Source organism: Apodemus sylvaticus, chromosome 22 (assembly GCF_947179515.1).
Source record: "Apodemus sylvaticus chromosome 22, mApoSyl1.1, whole genome shotgun sequence".
Classification (NCBI taxonomy): Eukaryota; Metazoa; Chordata; class Mammalia; order Rodentia; family Muridae; genus Apodemus; species Apodemus sylvaticus.
The window spans coordinates 55481300-55504086 of record NC_067493.1 but is presented as its reverse complement, the minus strand read 5'-3'; the positions used below and the strand labels follow the sequence as shown (position 1 = coordinate 55504086).

The 22787-nt window shown below is 54.5% G+C and overlaps 1 protein-coding gene across 4 annotated transcripts in view; it reads right to left on the bottom strand.

Annotated features, from left to right (window-relative positions):
- Positions 1-22392, bottom strand: part of Cmklr1 (chemerin chemokine-like receptor 1) — a 41404-nt gene extending 19012 nt beyond the window's left edge. For 2 of the 4 annotated variants that reach the window (XM_052167723.1, XM_052167725.1), the window contains exon 1: positions 21854-22169. The gene's annotated coding sequence lies outside the window, so the exon portion shown is untranslated. Of the gene's footprint in view, positions 1-21853; positions 22170-22292; positions 22310-22375 lie in introns of those variants that run through there. The other 2 variants (XM_052167721.1, XM_052167722.1) reach the window with 2 other exon arrangements.
- Between the last annotated feature and the right edge of the window lie 395 nt (positions 22393-22787).

Sequence of the window (22787 nt, the reverse complement as noted above, 5' to 3'; positions counted from 1 at the left end):
AGCCAAGGATGACCTAGTGACACACCTCAAGCACCCACCGTGTTACTGGACAGCATGGGACACTCGTGGCAGCTGCTCATGACGGCACCGGCCTCTCCCACCCTGGGGTCCAGCCTATGGCCTACACTGGACGAACTGCTAAAAGCTGAGGGGACCTTGGTGCCCCTGGAGAGGTGCTTCTGTAGCCCTGGGTTGGCTAAATCCAGGCCTTCTGCAAGAGAGGCAGCACACGCCAGGGATGGGCTAGGAATGGCAGCTAACGGAAGCTGCCTCACACCCACCCTCAGGAGACAGGAGGGTGAGCCTCCAGCTGGGCTCCGCCTTAGCTCCCATCAGAGCCCACTGGGGGGGGGTGAGACCCCCCTCGGGCCAGCCTCTGGAGAGACACTGGCACCCAGGACACCAAGATTCAATACGAGTAACAGTGGCCCTGCTAGGTCCATTTTATTGTAGGCCTACTATGTGCTGGGACACTGTGAGCATGTAGCCAGGCTGTGGGACAGTGGCCATGCCTGTGGCCCCTTTCCAGTTGCAGCCGTTGCTTCAGATTTTCCATCCTTGGCCTCACTTAGTAAATGTCCTTAGAAACAACTTAGCTGGGTGCGGTAGAGTGTAGGCTGTCCAGCGAGACACTGGCTCGAAAAAATTTTTATTTTAAAAAAATAAAGAAAACCCACAAATATGCCTGACTCCTTGGAGTCCCAATGATTTCATAGGCTCTTGTCCAGTTCGATACTATATTTGGGCCAAGTGTCTATTCCTGGCTTAGTGGTGTGGCTCCCGCTGCTTTCACTCTCTGCTGTGTGACCCTAGGCAAGTTACTTTGCCTCTCTGAACTCTGAGTTAATCACTCGTGAAATAAATAATTTTGCAAGAAATGAGGACTTGCAGAGAAAGGGATCCTTGGGGAATCCTCTGAAGCTACAATGTCTTTAGGCCAGTGATGTTCAAGATGAATTTGCCAAGTGCCACACTGGGCTCTGGCTGACTAGAACAGGCATCCCTAGCTGCAGGAACGGACAGGAGTCTGTAAGGGGGAGCTGGCCAGAGGCTCTCTATAGCCCTAATGTGGACTAGCCTGAGCTGACTCTGTAAATTGGGTCCCTGTCCCCCATCCCTCTTAGGTGGCCATGGGCAGGGCAGGGCAGGAAACACTCGTGACAGTGCACAGCAGGAACTCAGCACACAGACCACGGAACAGGCCACTGTGCTGCTAGTCTGCCCTCCATGGGGACAAGGGGAGGCTGGCCAGGCAACCCATCCAGAACCTGCGACTCAGTTTCCCCTTTCAGACATACTACTCGCTTAAGGACAACAGCAGGTGATGGCTCAGCAGGCCAGCCAGCCTCCGTGGCTCTCTGGAGACACGACTAGCTCCTCACCCCACTCCACAGCTGAAAAACTGAGACTCACACAAGCTGACCTTTCTTGGATCCGCCAGCCATGGGTGAGTGGGCAGAATGGGTGCTCCTGCCCTGTGGCTGGCTCCTCCCCTGGGTTTCCCAGGAATATGAAGCATCCCAGCCCTTTGAGGTAAGCTGTGTGACAGGGAGCACGCTGCCTCACATCTCTGGGCCCCGGGCTCTTCCTGTCACTGGGCCGTGGACGGTGGGAAGGGACTTCCCTGTCCCAGCCTGTGTAGCTTTGATGAGTCGAGTGCTGCACGGTTCCGCTGGCTCCTTGTGCCTCAGTGCTCTAGGGGCCTGGGTCCACTCCCCACCCAGTCCTTGCCAGCTGCCTGAGCCGTCCGGTCAAAGCCGGCCCTTGTTGAGCTCAACCATGACCGCCCACCATGCTCCAGAGACCCCTGACTCCTGCGGATCAGGAAGTGAACTTGGAAGGACTCCAGATGGTGGCGGTAAAGGACAAACCTCCATTTGGCACCTTTGGCAGGGATGGGTCAGGAGTCAGAGGTCCTCCTGGGGGCCAGGACGAGCCTCACCCAGATAGGCTCAGGGCCCCAAAAGATGGAGACACTCCAGCCAGGGGACCTTGATCTCGGACTAGGCTCTGAGGAGCAACCGTTCTCCTTCCCCAAATCCCTGCTTCCTCCTCCTTCCTGGAAAACACTAACCAAGCACACATGAGCCAGGGGCCAAACCCAGATGCTGGGACAAGACAGCAGAGCGCAGAACACAACACAGCTACTCATGGGAAGGGGTGTGGGTGGCAGACACCTTAGACGGTGCTAGGCAGAGTAAACACCTCAGAGGCCCGGTTCTGCTGTGTCACGGGGCAAGCCCCACCTCTCTCTGTGCCTCCTCTCCTATACCTGAAGACTAAGAGAGATGGAAACTCCAGGCCCCGCGGACGTCCAGGAGGATGAGGTTGTGCTGAGCGTTTCAAAAGCAAGCCTGACCTCCTGGAGGCGCTGCAGACACGCTGTGCATTTAAGTAGGAGCAGCAGCCGCAGGAACCCACCGTCTAAGGTCTACTGCAGCCTCAGACAGCACATTCAGGGAAGCCGCTCTGAAGAGCTAACATTTGAGGGGAGACATATGCTCAGGGATAGAACGCCATGTCGTAGTAGTGCATTCTGGGAAGTGGGAACAGGAAGTGCAAAGGTCCAGAGGCAGGAGAGGGTCCAGCAGCCCTGTGTACATCCTCCAGTTTCCTAGGAAAAAAAAAAGGTGTGCATCCACCTTTTCTAGGAAAATAGTCCACGTGAGCACCTCTCGGCTGCCACCCTCCAGGCCAGTGCTGTGGGTGAGATGGCCCAGTGCCTACTCTCAGAGACAAACAGCGTGGTCAGAGTCCTAAGTGCCCAAAGTTCAGACCTCCGGCCAAAAGGCATCTCTGGCTCTGCTATCAGGGAGGGGCTGGCCGAAGCCTCGGCTCCTTCCTGTTGTTCCTTAGTTCGCGGCCACTAAGTCTGCTGCAATTCACCACGCCGCGAGCTCTGCATCTCTGTCACAGTGCAAGGAAGAGCAAGAGAGGGTGCAGAGTCGTGCCCACCTCCCCTGTCATGGGAAGGTGTGGGGGATCTGAAAAATGCCTGTCCCCGCTGGTCACTGTGAGTCCTGGCTCTGCACAAAGGGAGGGGCTAGAGGCTGGGGACAAGGTGAAGTGGCTGAGGGAGATGACATTTTGACCTGAAATCTGGAGGGATGGCACAAATTGTCTGCCAGATGGGTGATGCTGTGTACTGGTCACAGAGGCCTGGTGACAAGTGGTTAAAGTGAGAGGAGATGGCGGGAGACACCCGCAACACCCCAAGAGGCCTGCAGCTGTACTGCATCACCTGGCAGTAAGGAGCCCTGGGATATGGCAAACAGAAGGCGTCTATCTTTCCAAAAAGACAGACCTGGGTGGATGACACAGGGTCTACACTAGAAGAGAGGAAGCTGCAGGGGAAACTGAGGCACTGAGTAGAAATGACTCTGGCCTGAAAGACTGCAGCTCCAAGAAGGGCCAGCAGTAGGACTGGGATGCGGGCAGCCTGACTCTTAGGACCTACACCGTCCGTGACAGCACCTGTCTGCTTGCCGGGAACATAGCATGAAGGTCCTGGAGGCCACAGGTCTCCAGGGAAACCAGGACTGTGTGGCACTCGGGACTGCCTTTCCAATGGGAAAGACGAAAAACCTGTTCTTCCATCCAGGAAGCTGGGAATTGGAAGTGATTAAGAGCCAGTGGTCTGTGTTATCTGTTGGGCCAGGCCATAATACTCCAAATGACCTCTACGCTGTCTGTGTGACAGACCAGGCCGGACTCTTAGGCCCTTAAGCTAGTACAGTTCTACAACCCATCTTCTTGGAAGAAATGACACTACCCTGAGTTGAGTTTCAATGCAATTATGTTTCCTTGTGCACTGGGGACTGCATTACACCAGGAAACTCCCCCCCCCCCACACACACCCCAAATTACACTGGACTTAAATGTACCAGAGATAAACCGCCTGTTACGAGGCTGCCCGGCGTCTGATCCAGGTTGATGAAGTCAATCTGCACTGGGGTTTAATCCCCTGCCTGACCCCTGTGGCAATCCTCTCGTCCACTAACCAGGTTCTGTGGCTCATCTGCTGGTTGCTGCCCTGTTCCCAGATCGGCCTTGGTCTGTCTGCCATCACAGCAGGCCTCCAGTACCTCAGGAACTTCCAGTGAACTCCCCAACTTACCCATCTCTTCACGAAACTATCTCCAGACCGGCCCAAGGCATGCGGGGGACTTCGGGAACCTATACAGCCCAGGGGAACTGGAGAGGACCAGGGCCCTGACCAGCCCCAGGCACCCAGCCTGTGACAATCCCATGGCCCTGACCCAGGCATTGATGAATGGCTTGTTGATGCTGCCAGGATGGTGGAACGTGAGGACCCACCCTGTTCCCAGGCCCTGGGGAGGAGGGACAGGGGCAGTCTGCTCCGCCACCATCCGTCCCATTGACGCTGTTACCTCTTCAGAGGCAAAGCCCACGCCATGACCCGGGAAGGGGTCTAGCCAAGGAAATGGCCCCTTTGCCCTGCCCTGCCACCGTCAGAGGACAAGATGTTGGCTGGGGACCAAGGAAAATCCAAGACTCGAGAGTCATTGTCAGAGAGCTTTGGGGTGAAAGTCTGCCACTTCATGTTGGGGAAGAAGGGGGTCATCGGGCTCAGTGCCGTGAGGTTTAGCTTCATTTGACGGCAGCAAATCTGACCCAGGGCTGGGGGTGCACTACAGCTGTCGGAGTGTTTGTCAGCTGTGTTCGAACCCCGGATCCTATCTGCAGCACCTCATAAACCACAGTTGGTATTTCAAGCTTGTAATTCTCGCCTTCTGGAGAAGAGAATCATGTCTCAAAAAGTACACACACACACACACACACACACACACACAGAGAGAGAGAGAGAGAGAGAGAGAGAGAGAGAGAGAGAGAGAGAACGAGCAAACCTTATCTAGCTGTAACCTGACCTTCAGTCACTGTTATTCCGTGTCATAGGACCCGAGGCCCACATCTGCAGACTGGGTGTACTTAGGACCTCGTGAACCTCACACACAGAGAGCATTATGTCACCTGTCCCGTGCAAGAACTGAAGGGTCATCTTAGGGCATGGGATTCACTGTCTGAAGGAGGAATGTCCCTGCAGGTCACCCCACCTTTGTAACAACAGGTCAGTCCAACGCACACACCCTTTGGCCAGTAATTTGCAGAGAGGCGCTCCGGGGCGGGTGGACAGTCCCCAGTCAGCAGAGCTTCTAGTAAGACTCCTGAGTCACAGGGAACTCTTCCCGTTTCCTAACTGAACTTGAGTGGCCTGCTTCAGGCCCCGGAGCCGCCCGGAACACCCGGTCACCTCCCTGTCCTGGCAATGCCCGCTTCCCCCGCTTTTGACCTCAGTCAACACTTTCTCCGCATCCTTCCTAACCCCCGGCCAGCTGGCCCACCCTGAGCCCTCGGGATGCAGGGCGAGGGTGAGGTGCCGGGTGCGTGTGACAGGTTTACCCGTTTGTCTCTTTGCTTGGGTTCTGCTTTGGTTCAGAAGAGGCTGAGAGGTCAGAGGGAAAGTCTGTGTCTGAGGAACATAAATTACAAGCAAGCGTGAGAGGAGGAAGAGACCTGGAAGGAACAGACCTCGAGCCAGGGCTGGCTGAGAAGGAAGCAGCCCAGACGATGGTGCTGGAACTGCTCCCAGGCTCCTGGTGGGGGAGAAGGTGCCAGCTTCCAGGTCACATGGGCCTGGCTCCGAACAGTCCAACCACAGTGAGGCGGATTCCTGCTGGGCTACGGGACAGGGTTCCTGGGGACCTAGCCACACCCGGTCTGTGGTGTCTCAGGAAAGACTGACCATGCAGAATTGGTAATAGGGTTCCAAACAGGAGCTCAGCCAAGGCATTTCCCGTGGGTATACCAGGGAAGATTAACTGTTCATATATCCCTGCTGGATATATGTGCTCGAAAACTAAAATAAATAGACAATTCCCAAGGGACACTATTGAGTCCCTGCTCTGGTGAGGAATAGGCCTGGGCCTACCCTGTGATCCCTACACACCTTGTTTATTGATATGGTTTACCACACAAACTCAACAAGGCTTGGGGCTTCCACGTAGCATCCCTGCTTGCCACAGATTGTCCCGAGTTACACCTGCTATCTCTGTGCCCACAGTGTGTCTGTCCTTCCTTCCCACAGTGCCCAGGTTGGGTCTCTCTAGCCTCAGTTTCCAGCCAAGCCATTATGTTCCAGTGACAACCCAGGAGCCTGACACTGTTGTGAGAACTGCTCACAGAGGCAGCCGTGTCCTGGTCAGGAGATGCTCAGGACCCTCGTGGTGGTCGGCTCGGCACAGAAATAGCTCCCACTTGCCTCTCTACTCTTACTGTAATGGCCAGACCGTGGCTCCCGGGGGAGCAGAGGAATCCCCGCCCTTCAGAATCAGCTGTAGCCCACCTGAGCCACACACACACTGTGGGCCCTGGGCACGTGACCTGGCCTCTCTGAACCGAAGCTTATCTCATCCACAGACCAGGGAGGAGTCCAGCTGGGCCCCGGCACAGGTGAGCCCACATCTGGCTCAAGTCAGGTGAACTTCCTTTAGAAAGATCACAAACCCCGCACAGCCAGCGGACTTGTGGACAGGCCCACTGCAACATGAAAATGCAGCCCCTCGTCCCTAAGACATCATGGTACTCGGGACAGCGGCTTGCAGAACCGTAAGTGTACCTCCACCTAGGTCACTGTCCTCGAGGCTGGCCTGCCCTCGATTCCAGGGAAGCGGAGGGCCAGCTCTCCCTGCCTCAGGCTGCCCTGCGGGGCCTGGTGGGACTGGAGGAGGCACCAGGAAGGTAAAAGAGGTGGGGGCGAGAGGGTGGGCAGGCAACACCCTGGTAGGGACAGAAAGATGGAGGGGCAGAAGAAGTAATGGAGAAAGCTCGGGGAAGGAGAGAGACAGCGGAGGGAGGGGGCTAAGGGGTAGGCTATAAGATCAGATAAAAGAGCCAAGACCTGGACCCCCAGCAGGAGCAGCCCAGGCTCTGCTCTGCACCTGAGAAGCCCCTGTGCCGAGCAGAGGAGCACCCCACAGGGCTCACCCAGGGCCTCAGGTGACCTCACCGAAAGGCTGAGGTTTGTTTTTTATCCACTGACTTACGAAATGCTGGAGACAGACCCCTGGGCCTTCTGCACGCCCGGCAAGAGCTCTGCCCTGACCTGCAGCCCTGTTCAGAAAGAGGCATTACTCAACAGAAAGCTGTTTGGCGACAAAGTGGGGGAAGGTGGTTGGGAAAGTCCTGGCAGCGACCAGAAGGATTAAGACATCTCAGGCCACTTTCTGGACTGAGCGTGGGGTCACTGACTTCTCTAGAAACTTCTATCACCGTAGGAAGTGAGCAGTGAGGAGAGCCAGCGTGCTCCTGAGAGCTTCACAGAGAGCTTGGGTCTCCAGACCGCTGTGGGAAAGAGACAGCTGACCTGTGCTGAGACATCAGCTTGGCCCACAGGAAGCTGCCAGATGCCCATCCCAGCTGTCCGGAGGATGCGGAACCAGACAGAGGAATGAGCCCCGTGGAAGCCTCGCAAGGACTCTTCCCCTGTAACAGGGAAAAGAACCAAGTAGAGGTGGTCCAAAGTCCCAGACTTGTCCACGAAGATGACGGAGGCCCGAGAGTTTGCTGCGCACGCTCAAAACAGAACATTTGCTATTGACAAACGTTTCCTGAGAGGCTCTCCACTCCTGACTCAAGTTTGATCTTTTTTAGTTATTACATTTCTGACTATGTGATACAACTCTCTCTAGAAATGTGCAAACAATGTAAAACTATAAAGAGAAGCCCTACTACCCCTCCCACGCCACCCCACTCCCTCGGCCAGGTTTTCAGGGCTTTCTGAAGGCTCTGGGTAGTTACAAAGGATTTTCCTGACTTTCCTCCCACTTTACACCTTCCTTACTCAGCAGCAGACTGGGGGACAGGAGGCATGGCTCATCCTTCTAGATCGCTACATCACGTTTCACTATTGGGTTTATTAACCTCCCATAACCAGTTCTCCCAGGGTAGCTCTTGGCTACCGCTTTCTCTCTGTTATCAGGCTGGGCCCTGGTCTCTGCCTGGTCTCTATGTTACAGTGCTGTAAGCAATCTTGATAAATCTGCCATAATTCTTAGCCTTCCACTCAGTCTCACCAGAGTTTGTTTGTTATTTTAAGTTTCCCTTTGTGTAATCCTTTGCAACCTTTTGTTTGTTTTGTTGGAATGTGGTGTCTGAGATAGCACTCCGGCCTTCCTTATGCCTGTTAGGTAATGCTCTGCCTGCCGCTGAAGGGCTTCTAGAATGAGGAAACACTGCCCTGCTGCTGAAGGGCTTCTAGAACGAGGAAACACTGCCCATTTTCACAGAACCACGCTGTTTTAATTGGTGGAGAGCATCCTCTGATGTCAAACAGTCCTCACCCAGCCCAGCTGCACCTGCAGCCCAGTCACGGAAATGTCTGCTCTCGCTCTGGTTGTGAGAGCTAGTCCTGCTTCTAGCCTCGGTTTCCACCTCTACCTGCTGGTCTGGGGCTTCCACGGTGAGCGGGCACCAGGAGCTCTGGCTAGATCTCTGTAGTGCACTGGCCGGATCTCTAGGCAACCCTATGAGTGTAGCCGGATGGCAGGCGGTTCAGAGGAGCGAGCGAGAGGGGCAGGCTCTGCAGAGAGCACGTGCCCAGTGCCATCTAGGAGCCTGAGGCTGGAGCCTGAGTGCACAGGGGAGAGGGTGGCCTGGGAGTGACCTGGTGTGCTGACGACCCCTAGCAGTCGCCATCTTGAAGTTGCATTTCTGGTTTTTTTTTTTTTCCTTTGGGTCTCAAATAAAATGGCGAAAGCCCCGGGTGTGGGGTAGTGGGAGGGAGAAGCCACTTCCCAAACCCTTCAAGAAGGATCCGGAAGAATCTGGCAGCCTGGCCCAGGAGGCAGCCCCTGGCAAGCCGCAGTGCCAGCCTGCCCCGGGGCTGGAGACCTGTTCTTTGGACCACTCAACTCCCTACAGGCCCTAAATGGCCGACAGAGGAACCTTTGTCCCCTCTCTGGTTCCTCCCCTCCTGCCAAGAGTCTTGGCTGTGGCTTCTCTGCTGGTTCAGGTTTCAAAGGCCTCTGGGGGTCTGTAGCCAGGAATGAAAACCCTTGAAACTCTGGACCCTACTGCCGGACCCTGAAGCTCCTCCCCACTCCTCCCTAACCCTCCTCAGGCTCTTCCCCACTCCTTCCTAGTCCTCCTCAGGCTCCTCCTCACCCCTCATTTGACCTCCTTGGCCCCGGTGACCTCCTCAGGAGAGAAAACTGAAGGTCAGGCTCCTTGGTCACCAACACATAACTGAAAGATGGAGGAGCCAGGGACAGAGCCCCTGAGGTATTCGTGCTGAGGAGATAACAGCCAGTCCCAGCGCTGGAGCCCGGCCTCCAGGCTAAAGGCCAGTTCTGCTGTGCAGCCCCTAGGAGAACTGGATGCTTGGATTGTGTGTCAGTGTCCCCAAATGACGCGGTGATAGTGCATCCTTCACGGGGTGAGTATTAGGATGGGAGGAAAGGAAAACGAATCCCAGAGCAGCTGTGCCCGCCGTAGAGCCCAGTGCGTGGCCTGTGGCGGGACCCAGCCCACGCCCAGGATGGAGCCCAGCAAATCCACAAGCACTGGTGTTGCTGCACTGGGTGGTCTGCACACCTGCACGTGTGCTTGAGCAGGACACCGCGTTCCTTCTGCTATCACCTTTCACCTCGTCTCCTTGTGACGGAGGTCCCGTGCTGAATCGGAATCTCACTGGTGTGGACAGTCTGGCCCTCCAGTGCACTCTCAGGACCCTCCTGCCTCCCGCACCCCGTGATGACGTCACGGGCATGCGCATCCGTGCCCCGCTGCCCACGTGGCTGTTGGGTATTCCGATTACCCTTGTTTCCAGAGGGAGCATTCTTACCCACTGAGCCCCGACACTGTTACTACTGAACAGGATTATGATCCACACCATTCTGAGCCTTGGCTAAGAGTGAGCACCAAAAGCCTCTTCTCCTGACCACCGAAAGGAGTTATGAGCAACAGAAAATACCCTAAGATGTCCTCCTCTCTCACACACAGAGCTGGAAGAGTGTGATGCTGGCCTGGAATACAACATTTAGGGGAGAAGGGTGTCCCGGAACTCTCTAATCAAACATAACGATTTCCCGGATTTTTTTAGAGGAAAAAAATCACAATGGAAAAAGTACCCACTTTTAAAGTCTCATGGTAACGACCCTGACTGAGAGACGCACCCTCAACACATCAAGACCACCCCAACCCCCATCTTTGTCTTTACCTCTGCGGTGATCCACGATGGCTGTCTGAGCCACAGTCCTCAGCACAACTTCTAAGAATATTCTTCCACTTGCTTATATCTCCTATCAGGCCCCCCCAGGCTCTGCAAGGAAGGATTTGTCACACTGTCCAGGAAACTGATCTCAGCCGCCCTGCCACACGTGTGAGATGACAATGGGAGGGGTAACACCTTGGCGACCCCGTGGTTAAGGCTTCAAATTCGACATAGACCGTGTGTCTCGGGCAGGCTACTTAACCTCTTTGCCCTACCTCCTCATGGGGGCGGGGGGGGGCAAGAGGAAGAGACCTGTTACATGCTGGGGACTCCCTGGGACCACAGGGGACTCTTCAAGTTTCTTGTGAGCCACTTGAGGGTGACGGGAGACCACCTCAGCCTCCACCTCACCCTAGAGCTCGCCCAGGCCCAGAGGCTTACGGGGCCTGGAGTTATTTTCCGTTCTTTTTTGTTTGTTTTTGGAGGTGGAGTCTCACCCGAGTGGTGCTCAGGTTACCTTGAGTGAACTCCTCATCCTCCTGCCTCAGCCTCCTGAGGGCTGGGATGACATGCATGTACCATCACGCCCAGCCAAAGAGCCGCATTTGTTTGAAGCGCACGGATATGTGCTGAGGACTGCAGGCCTGCACATGTCCTCAAAGTAATGTTATGTGCTCTGAAAATAAACCACCACATGCCCTCACAGTCGTGCCGCTTAAGGTTTGTTCTTCCAGAGAGGGGGGCTTGAGTGACTCCCCAGATCCTGACTGTCCTCTGCTGTTAGGCTTCCTCAATCATTCAGGCCCCGAGGGTCTACTGGGCACCAGGATGTGGTGGCTGCAGTGTGGGGCTGCTGGGCGAGTGTATTGAGGAGGCACAGACATCCCTCCCACAGCCTGGGAGCAGGGTCTCACCACAGCCTAGGGGAGGAACCAGGCAGACCCCTTCCTCTGAGGTCAGCAGGGAGCCTGGGTTTTCCCAGGAGGGAGAAGAGGAGGAAGAGGGGGGTAGGCGGTGGGGGAGGGGGCACCACGACAGACGCAAACACTCCACACTCTGCACCCTTCTCTGGAGAAGCAACCCAGAACCCTAGCCCTGAGGAGCCCGAGATCTGCAGGGGCCTTCGATGATTTCATGCAGCGCCCCAGGGTGCTGTCTTCCCCGGGGTAAAAATCTAGAGCCAGCCACATTCTGCCTTCCCAGCCCCTTCCTATCACCTAATGCCACAGACCCACTGTCCCAGCCTCTGAAAATCTCTCCCTTCTGAAAATCTCTCCCTTTTTTAAAAGGTGGTTCAGTTTGCCCACCACATCCTGTCAAATTGAAACTGTGCCTGTGCTAAGGACCAGTCAATAACAAGGTTACAAGCAGCATGGCCAAGCCAACACTGAAACTAAGCCCTTCTGAGGTAGGCCATCAACAAGGTAGCCAGAGCACTTAAGCACTCAGGGGTAGCACCCTGTGTCCCTGCTGACGTGATTAGCCCAATTCCCACTGGCCCAGACCCAACTTCTTTGAATGGGCTTTGAAAATACAGATAAATAGTTAATTTTTAAATAGATTCTATTTATTTTATTTATATTATATGGGTGCTTTGCCTGCGTGTCTAAGAGAATGTCTGATCTCTGGAACTGGAGTTAACAGACAGTTGTGAGCTGCCATGTGGGTGCTGGAAATTGAACCCGGGTCCTCCGGAAGAACAGCCAGTGCTCTTAACCGCTGAGCCGTTTCTCCAGCCCAATTAATTTTTAAAAGATGATTTGCCCCATCTTTCAAAACCATTATTGCAACCCATTTCTCTGATGGGGAAACTGAGGCTGTCTCACTAGGAGACAGGATCCTGCCTGACTACACTCCCCAGGGAAAGCTAATCGCCTCATCCATTTTCTCCCACACCCCAGAATGACTGAAGCTCCCTTCTCCTCATGCCAGCCCAACTGAAACCCCTTCGCTCCCAGCACCCACTGTCACGCCTGCTAAGGAAGGCAGGGAACTACTGAAGAACCATCTTGGCCCCCAGGCTCTGTCTGAGAGGCTGACCGTGGGTGTCAGTGAAGACAAAAGCAGGCTATGTGTCTAGCTAATCAAGCTCTCGTGAGTTAGAGGAGGGAGGGAGGAAAAGCACCCACCCCACCTGGGCCTCAGTTTCCCTGGCTGTAAAGCAGGACCATGTGCTCCCTCCAAGGCGTCCCATCCACGTGTGCCAGAAAATGACAGTCAGGACTATCCCAAGGTGCAACCTTGTGGGGAGGAAATAGGGTTGGGCAGGATCTGGAGGCCGCTGTCCCTTCAGACAGGATTGAAGAGAGTCAGTCCCCTTTCTCCATGACCCAGATCCTGGGCCTGTCATGAAAGACTGAAACTGTCCACATCCCCTCGAGAGTCTCCTGTGGTTTGGTTTCTTTCCCGTCGACAGGATCCTGTGGTGCCAGCTGGGCCTGTGTGTATGTGGCATGTATACCGCATGTAGCGTGTGGTGGAGCCTCCCTCTGCAGGAGGGAGTCCACAGACGGGCCAGGAAGATCAGGGCACTAACCCGAAGCCCCTCTCTAGCGCGTTCCCGGACCTCCTGAAAACCCGGTTTAGGGCCAAACGACCCAGGACGTAAAGCCCCAGACTTAGAATTACGAACTCGGTTAGCTGTGGTTGTCTGGAACTTTTGAAACTTCACACTTGAGCGCTGAGTTTGGCGAGGGCGGGTATACCCCGCTGGAAAGACGGAGCACGCCCGGCCACCGGGGAAACTGGGTGGGGCCTTCCGGGTCCTGCGGAGCCCTGCAGACTCTCCCGCACCACAGACCCCACAGCCATCTGCCTTCAGCTCCTGATCCCTGCTTCCTTCTCTGCTTCTCGCCCCCTATCCCTGCCAACTTTCCTCTGGGTAACTTAGGGCTGGCTCATGCTGAGCCCAGCTCAAAGGCCGGCTTCCTGTCTGAGGATTCCTTTCCAGGCATTCCTATGAAAGCCATCGCCTCTGCTCCTACAGCCCTCCGCCATCCAGTGTCTCTGGCAGACATTAGTGTGCGTGTGCATTTGACAACATGCTTTTGGTCAAAAAAAAAAAAAAAAGCGCACATGCTGGCCTTGTCAACTGGGTGGATAGTGCTCCCACCCGGGAGTGATGTGCTCCGAGCTTCCCATGGGGAAAGCCTGCCTTCTGACTACTCGGGACGCTCTCTGTCTCCTCACTCAGCTGTCTTCAGGAGGGTCTGACTCCTTCCGAATCCTCTGCAGTGAGCATACAGCAAAGCGGTGTTTAATAGATGCCCAAGCATAGAGACTGTCTCTCAGCTCACCCACAGCCTCCTGACTCATTTTTCCCATCTGATAAATGGGAGTGTGGAGAAGGTCGAGTGGTAAAATGGTCATCTCAGTTGGTATCATCTCCTTCAGGTTTAGGGTTAAGTCTGTTAGTTGAAAGTCTTAAAGGCACCATAATAGCCCCTGACAGCGTGACAAATCATTCCTCCAATTAAAAGGCCGATTCTATTTCCCCTCCTTCTGAATCTGGACTGGACTGCCCAGCGTTAGCCCTCGGAAGGTAGCAGAGGTGATGCTGTGCTGGTGTCAAGAGCCCCTTGTGGCATCGGCCTGTAAGTCCTGCTACTCAGGAGGCTAAGGCAGAAGGATCTCAAGTCCAAGGCCAGCCTGGGTGATTTAGTGAGACCTGCCCCTCAACCCCCGCCCGATCCCCTGTAATAAAGGGAGAAAGAAAGACAAGGACTGAGGCAGAGGTGTGACTCAGAGTTAGTAATTGCCTTGCAAGTAAGATGTCCTAGGATCCATTCCTGGGTGGGGCGGGGCGGGGCGGGGCGGGGAGGCAGGACGAGGATACAACCAATGTGGCCGGTAGCAGACCCGAGAGCTGCATGCTCCTGCACAGAGCGGATAGAACCAAAGATAGAGTCAAAGAAGCCTGGTTGGGCAGCTGGTTCCCACCCTAGCTGGCACATGTGACCTAATTGGCAAACCTGCCAGCAATTTTGGCTACCAGCAGGGAGCTGACACTGGTGCGTCTCGTGCGTGGAAATGATCTGTGCCGGCCCCAGAGAGACTCAACCTAGACAAGGAAGCTGTCTGGGCCCTCGTGTGAGCGAGCTGAGCCCCTTCAGATCCCGCCTAGCCACCCTTGCCCTGGCTCTACACACTGTAATCCTCACCACAGCCCTGTAGGGCCTTATCGCCATCCCTTCCACGGCAGCGCAGTCAACTGCTGTCAGCAGTCCCTTACACGCTAAATCAGGTACCTGAAACCTCCGGCCAAGGTGCAGGCTTCAGACCCTGGTTGGCCACACCCACATCTGTGCTCATTGGTCCATGCTGTGCTTCTCAGAGCCAATCACAAGGAAGAGAAATGGTCCAGCCCTCTCACTGTGGCCCTCAATGATAGACCATCAAAGATGGCCGCATCCTGACCCCCAGAATCGACGCATCTGTTCTTATACAGCGAAAAGTCACTCAATATTCGTGATCAATGAGAAAATTATGGGAACTGCGGAGAGAGGAGGGGGATGGGGGAGGTTGGAGGGATACGATCTTGAAGCTGATCTACTTGCTATCGGCTGGTTAGAGTAACTGCTAACTTGACAAGGCCTGGAATCACCTGGGAAGAGAGCTTTCCGGGGTTGTAAATTTGTTTGAGATTTTTTTCATTACGAGTGCCTGCGTGCGTGCGTGCGTACGTAGTTATGGGTGGTTCTGAGACATCCAGGTGAATGCTGGGAGTCACCCCGGATGCACTCCTAAGTGCTGAGCCATCTCTTCAGCCCTGAGAAGAAAAACTTCCTGAGGGATTGTCTAGGCCAGGCTGGGCTGTGAGCGCATCTGTGGGCCATTGTCCTGACTGTGAATTGATGTAAGAAGACCCGGCCCGCTGCGCTGCGGGAGCCTGCAGGCAGCGAGGACAGCTTTACTGTTTGCTCCTGACTGTGGCTGTGACGTGACTAGGTGCTTCAGGGTCTGCCTTGACTTCTCCTCAGTGATGGACTGTGACCAGAACTGTGTGCTGAACAAACCCTCTCCTCTGCTAAGCGGCTTTTAGTCAGACTGCCATTCAGTTACAAAAAGGAAGCTAGCCCAGCGTGAACTCGCCCCCCTCACACAAGGCACCCGGAGACTCTGTAGACTCTCAGACAAGGTCATACAACAGGGATAGAGCTTTGAACATCTGTCCTTAACCACGACCCTGACACTCACTGAGCACGGACTTCAGGCCAAAGACCACAACATCCTACACAACTCATGAAAGAGGAAGAGATTGAGAGTCAGGAGCAGAGCCCCAGCTTGTCCCACATAGCTCGGCAGGCTCTCCTTGTGTGTTCACTGGCCCTGTCTTCCAGGGGGACACTGAGAGTACCCTCCGCTCTGTGTATCATCTCCCTGACCACACACCTCCTTGCACAAGAAACTACTTCATCACCAGCCTGGGCTGAGATCTCAGAACCTGCATCCCGAGAAGGCGGAAGTGATCTTGGGCCCCGCTGAGTCAGCGATGGGTACTTCCAGCATTTACACAGCACATGAACAGAGGACGCCTGGGCACACACACACACACACCAGAGCTCAGACGCAGGGCGCAGACTGGAGCCAAAGGCTGCTCAGATCTGCCCAAGCACATTTCCAAGCCCATGCTTCCTCGGAGAGGCACATGCTGTGATCCACCCTCTGTGCATGTCAGAGGGCAGCAGGGATGAGCAGGTCAAGGGGCAAGACCGGGGAGCTGACTCCGGGACGGAGCAGCTGGCTCTGGGGCCACTGCCAACTGCTGATTTCTGTTGGGATCTCACTTGAGATCCTTGCTGCAAAATGCCCAGCTTCCAAGAGAGACAAATTGTCTGGTTTCCTACAATTGCCTGGAACTAGAAACAGTGTGGGGGCCTGGAGTCCGAAAGACCACCAAGTGGTTGCCACACACAGGCCCTTGCCCTGCCTCCCCAGGCTGGCTTAGGGCTCCTCTTAGAGGTGGTAGAGAAAGACCCACCTGTGGGAAATATCCCATCAGAAGCCTCTGGAATGTCCCTCAGCAAATCAGTACCCCACTACCTCAGGGAGGCCCCGGGTGGGAAGAGTGCTGCTTTGCTCCGGCTGACACAGAGCAGGTACTAGAAAACGCTTGTTGAGCTAATGAACAAAAGCCTGTGCTTCACGTTGCCCCCTTCCTGAGGGCCTGATGGGCAGGAACTGGGCCTGACTCGCTCTCAGGATTTCCTCACTTCAGCCCATGAGCCCAGCCCGGTCACAGCCTCTGCCAGGACACCTCCACCTCTGCACGGCCAGTGCCTGGGACACTCGTGGTGGACACTTGAACAATGGTCCTGAGCTGACACTTTCCTATGCTGAGTCCTGAGATAGTCCAGTCAAGGACATCCCCACCCTAGCTACACTCCCGCACACACTGGTCTGTATGCACACACATCTGTGTGTGCTCCAATATGCAATGGGACCACTGGACACAAATAAGATTTTGTGAGTTCCAGTTCTTAGACGCTGTGTGACCTTGCACGGGTGTCTTTCTCTCTCTGAGCTCCGCCTTCCCCCACTACAAAGCAGTTGTCCTAACCTGGAGCCTTTTGACACAGTATGTGAGACGGGAGTGTGGATGTGAAACCAGCCCACTCTTATGCAGTGCGGAGTGGCAGGGCTATCCCTGTCTCGATTTTCTGGGAGGGAACAAGAACAGCCATTGTCTGCATTCCAGAAGGATCTACATTTAGAAGTTGAGAACCTGGGAGTCACAGTGAGCGGAGTGGTCAGTCACCACTGTGAAAGTGAATAGAGATGAGAACAGAGCCAAGGAGCCACCATATTTGTGTCAGGGACACTTAGCTATCCGTGAAGGTCCCTTCCTCTGACCCAGACACAGTTGCAGCTGGGCAAGAGCTGCCCAAGCCATAATGCCGAGCTCCGGCATCCTTTACAACACATCAGACTACAAATCCCAGTATTCCTTGGCCCAGCGGGCTAGATCTCACAGGCCAGATGCACAGTAGTTCCCCACCATTCCCAGTGCGCGCCTTCCCACTTTCCCATCTACCACTGAGCCCATGGGGGATTCCACCAGAAGGGAGAGTCGGGCTGCAAGCTGGATCATTGAGTCACTAGGGCGTGGGGAACCCGAGCACTTGGGTAGCTGAGGCAGGAGAATGGCTTGAGCCCAGTTTAGAGACCGCCTGGGAAACATGGTAAGACTCATGAAAAAAAAATTAAAATAAAAGGTCAGAGAGGGAGGGGCAGGGGGAAGGACACGGAAAGAGAAGACTGAAGAACGGCCCGCCTTTTCATGGTTTTCATGTTTGGGATGGTAAGTGTGCTCGGGTCTATTTGTTCCAGAAGCCCACCTGTCTTACGCAGCTTGTGCAAGAAACAGCGGGTGAATCAGAACGCCTCTCCTCTGATGGCTCAAGCCCAGCAAACATCTACAGCATTCATCTCTTGAGACCTTGGAGTAGGTCTGTGGTTTGCAGCCCACCCTAGAGCTGTGGAGGCTCTTGGAGGGAGTGGGGGGCTGCCCTTCTGTTTCCCGGAGGAGCAGTGTTGTCATTGGTTCTCAGGTTGCACCTTTCTGTCTGGGTTTTTGTTGTTGTTTTATTTTGCTTTTTGACAAACGGACTCTGTAGCTTCAAGTAACTGCCAAGCCCCCACCCGGGGGTGACGGGGTGAGATGGGACATGCTATGTGTCCCATAGGGCAGGGTTTCACTTCCCCACGCAGCCTTCTGGCCTCAACTGCTGACGCAGGGCACGTGGCTTCACAGAGGTCTGCGGATATTTGCTTAGGAAGGAAAAAGAAACTCAAGTGCACAGCAAAGCATCAGGAGCCTGGAAAGAGGGGAAACAGAAGGACACTCCTGTGCTCCAGGCAGTCGCTCCCGAGTATGAGGGGCGTCGAACCTTCTGAGGAGCCTGTTTAGCACGGAGATGCCCTAGGCTCACCCTCAGACAACCCGATTCCCAAACACTGAAACTTGAAACTCTAAGAAATGCCAGAGGCAGGCGGATTTCTGAGTTCGAGGCCAGCCTGGTCTACAGAGTGAATTCCAGGACAGCCAGGGCTACACAGAGAAACCCTGTCTCAAAAAACCAAATCTAAAAAACAAACAAAGAGAGAGAGAGAGAGAGAGAGAGAGAGAGAGAGAGAGAGAGAGAGAGAGAGAAAGAGAGAGAGAGAGAGAGAGAGAGAGAGAGAGAGAGAGAGAGAGAAAGGAAAAAGGAAAAAGGAAAAAGGAAAAAAGAAAAAAAGAAATGCCATGAGGGCTGGGGAGCTGGGGGTGAGAGAGCTTGCCTGTTAAAGGTGTGAGTGTGTGTGTGTGTGTGTGTGTGTGTGTGTGTGCGCCTCAAACTCCTGCACAGAAAGGGGGAAGATGTGTATATTTGGGGAGCTTGATGGATGGTCAGACTGTAGCAGAAACAGTGGGCTGTTGATTCAGCTACAGACCTGGTCTCATGACAGTAAGGTAGACAGTGACAGAGGAAGACAACCAGTGCCCTGCCCCCCCCCTCTCTCTCTCTCTCACACACACACACACACACACACACACACACACACACAGGTCCAAGCTCAGAGCCTCCCCTGGAACTCTGTGGCTGACAGTCACAATGCCACAGGTGATTGTGGCTCTGGGAAGAAGTTCCACTAATGGGACCTGAGCATTGATAATCTGAAAACCCCATGTTAAGGTCTGGGAAGATGGCGCAGTGGGTGAAGCATTTGCCAAGCCAGCACAAGGACTGGAGTCTGAGCCTCAGCGACTATGTAAAAGCCGGACATGGCAGTGTGCACTTGTGACCCCAGTGCTGGGGAGGCAGAGACAGAGGGATCCCTGGCCACCCAGCCTAGTCAACTCCTTAAGCTAAGGTCACAATAAGAGCAAGGTAGACAGGACCTGAGGAGCGATATGCATGGTCAGTCCCTGGTCTGCACACATATACACACATACACGTGCATGAGAGGTCTGCATGAACACGCACGTGCACGCACATACACATACACACACCCCTACACACATGCACCTGCACATACACTGCACACACACCTGCACACACATACATGCACACATGCATGCATACACACATGCACACACATGCATGTACACACACATGCACACACATACATGCATACACACACCTGTATACATATACCTGCACATACATGCACACCATGTTGGCTTCTATGTGGCTCAGAAGGATGATGGCACAGGAAAGGGCTGAGTACCCTGGCCATGGCTGACATTTGGAGCCCCGTGGATCACCGTCTGTTAAGCCTTGTTGCCAGGCAGGCGCTGTCTCATTTCACCTTTGTGAAAATCCTACTGGGTAGCTCCTGTTCAGAACCCCATCTCACAGATGTGGAAACTGAGGCACAAAAACAGATCTGGAGTTGCAGGGCCCTCTGGAGTCTGTGGTGGTCTATCTAAAAGGACTCAGGTTTGTAACCTGCAAACTGGGGGTGTTACTAGAACTCTCATCATGAGGCATGGTAAAGAGTCTAGAAAGCCACCTCAAGATGTCATTTGTAATCAAACATCTAAGAGGCAGGACACAGGCCAGTCTCCCAGCCCATTCTGCGGATGCTACAACTGGGGCCAGCTTCTCCGTGGACAGCTCTTAGGGGATGGAGGACACGGGGGACACAACACTGAGCTGTGCCTCAGGGAGCCCCAGGTTGCTAGGAAACAGATTAGATGACTGACAGATTATATGACCATGTGGGAGCCACTGTGTGGGGATGCAGAGACCTCTCCACTGGGTTGAGGTCGATAGAACCCGTATGGGGTTCATCTACTCCTCAAAGAGCTGGGGTAGTCCAGAGCCACCTGCCCCTGGCTCTCAGATGACACCCCTGAGTGCTGAGCCAGCCCCTTCCACAGCCTGAGTGAATCGTGAACCAGGCACGCACCCGGCAGCAGCAAGGCACTGAGAGACAAGCCAGCCTTACCCTTGACAGAAGCCAGAACCACAGATCCCCTCGGAAAGGGGAAGGAGGGAGAGATAAAGGGAAATCGGGACTTTCTTAAGACACAGCAAACATAAGACCTCCTCCGCCACTTCCTCACTGTGTGACCTCAGATCTGTGGCCTGCCCTCTCTGAGCCGCATAACTATCAAAACTCTCAAGTAGCCGCTCTAGGGTTGCTGTTGGTGGTGATTATCCGTGCCAGGCTCCCTAGTCTTAAATGCCTTAGGATAGAAGCAGAAGGAGAGTCAAGCTTTCAACAGACAGAGTAAAAAGGGTCTTCCATATGCAAAGAGCTTTTAGATATAAAAAAAACATAAACATGAAGGGGGAACAGATTTACACAGAAGACTCAGAGATAGCAAGGGAAGCACAGACCAACTATATCAGCATCAATAATGACAGAGGCCACCGGGGAGATGACTCACTGGGTGAAAGATGACTTGTTCTGCAAGTGTGAGAGAGTTCAAGTACCCAGAACCCACATCAAAATCTACATGGTACATACTTGTAATTCCAGTGCTGAGGAAACAGAGGCAGGAAGATCCAGGGCTCGCTAGCGAGCCAGTTTAATCTAGTCAGTGAGTTCAGGGTCCCAGCGAGAGACCCCGCCTCACCATATAAAGGGCTACAAGTGGAGGTGTCTCAGGCAGGAGGCAGGCAGCCCTAGTGTTGTGCGGGGACCGAGGGGCTTCAGGGCTTTGCACCCCTATGCTGTGCCATGAGCAGCATCGGCAGGGTCATGGAAACTGCCATGACCAGACCATGACCAGACCATGACCAGAGAACTCATATCGCTTTATAAAGGACAACGAGGGGCTGGAGCGATGGCTCGGTGGTTAAGAGTACCAGATGTCCTTCCGGAAGACCCAGGTTCAATTCCCAGCATCGACATGGTGGTTCCGCCAGCATCTGTACCACCAACTGTGTTGATCCCCTTGTGTCTGGGACCTGCACCCACGCGTGCAGACCCACACAGATACTGGCATGTGTATATGTAATTAAAAATAAGATAATTTTTTGAAACATGGTTTCTCCATGTAGCCCTGGCTGTCCTGGAACTCATTCTGTAGACCAGGCTGGCCTTGAGCTCACAGAGATTCTCCTGCCTCTGCCTCCCTCTGGGTCTATGAGAGACCTTGACAAGGCTTATGATAGTCAGAGAGTGACAGAAAACAGGCATCCCATGGTCTCCATCTGCCTGCACATCTGGATATCACACAGCACGCCACACACCCAGTGGCATGGAGTCGCCTGTGGAAATGTACCCACAGGACCAATACACATAGCAAAACTATCCCACGAAGTGTTCGTGACAGCGCTGGACACTCGTAATAAAAAACAAATTAAAAAAAAAAAAAGTGGGGATGCAGTTGCATGCCCCGAGACAGCCTTTGCCAGCAGCCACTGAACTGCCCGCGGGGAGCACGGAGAGCCTGAAGGAGTTGGTCTGTGGCTAGGCACAAGTCGACTTCAAGCTGGGTTCGGGGGGAAATCCGCCCTCACCGATGACCTGCGATGGCCACGCTGGTTTTCACAAGCACCGGCGTCGCTCTTCAGGTCTGATTCTACACTAGAAACTTTTCCTTTGACACACACTGGAGAGGAGCTCCGACCCTGCCCGCGCGCGCCCCATCCCGCCCTCTGCAGGACTCGGAGCCAAATGCTGTACCTTCTCTCTCCAGTCTCCCCCTGCGGCTTCAGGGTGTGGGGACTCGCGCCCTGGCCTCTTTCTCCTGGTCACGCAGTTGTTCTGGTAGTGGCTGTTTCCTTGGAAGCATTTCTTCCATTCACGGACGACTTCATCTGAGCCCCGCGGAGCACAACCTTCAGCAACATCCTCTGTCTGGTGTTCTGTGTGGGACACGGACAGAACTCAGCCTGAGAAACAGCTGGAGCTGGAGCGGGGAGCGGAGGGGAGGGGCAGGAAGCAGCCCGGGGTTGGGCGGGGGCGCCAGCTGTGTAGAGTGGGGGCCCAGCTAGAGGAGTCTGTGCCTGCCAGCCAGGCTGGGCTCCTGGGTGGTAGCGGCCCACTAGGGATGACCCGCCCCTTGGCTGGGAGCACAGCTGGAGCCGCAAATGGGCTGCTGGGGAAGTAACTCTTGACCAACCTGAAGACCCACCCGCAGCTGGTTATCTCTGCCCGCTCTAGGGACAGTAGCAAGCCCTGTGCCTCTTGCCTGCTGTTCCCTACCTCTGAGTGCTATGCCTGCCCCTGCTGTGGCCAGAGGGCTTTTTTGTGGCTGATTCCTCACCCAGTGAAGAAGCTTCCCTGGGTGAGGACAGACTGCTCTTCCTACATCACAGCAAGCTCCGACAGGGCTACCACGCTGTCCTGCCTGCTGCGCCTCTCTTGCTTGGACTGGGAACTCCTTGGGCAGCTTTCTTCCCTGGTCTGTCCCCATCACCTGATGTAGTGCCTAGTTTATTGGCTACATCATCACCAACAGCAACAGAATTATTGAATTAGCTAAGAACCAGGCAGGGTACTGGGCACTCAGTACATAATCTTCACAGTGCTAGGCACTTGGTACTAGATCCTCCTTACAGCAGTGGTGGTGGACAGGTATTTTTATTACCCTTGTTGATTGGTAAGGATATTGGGG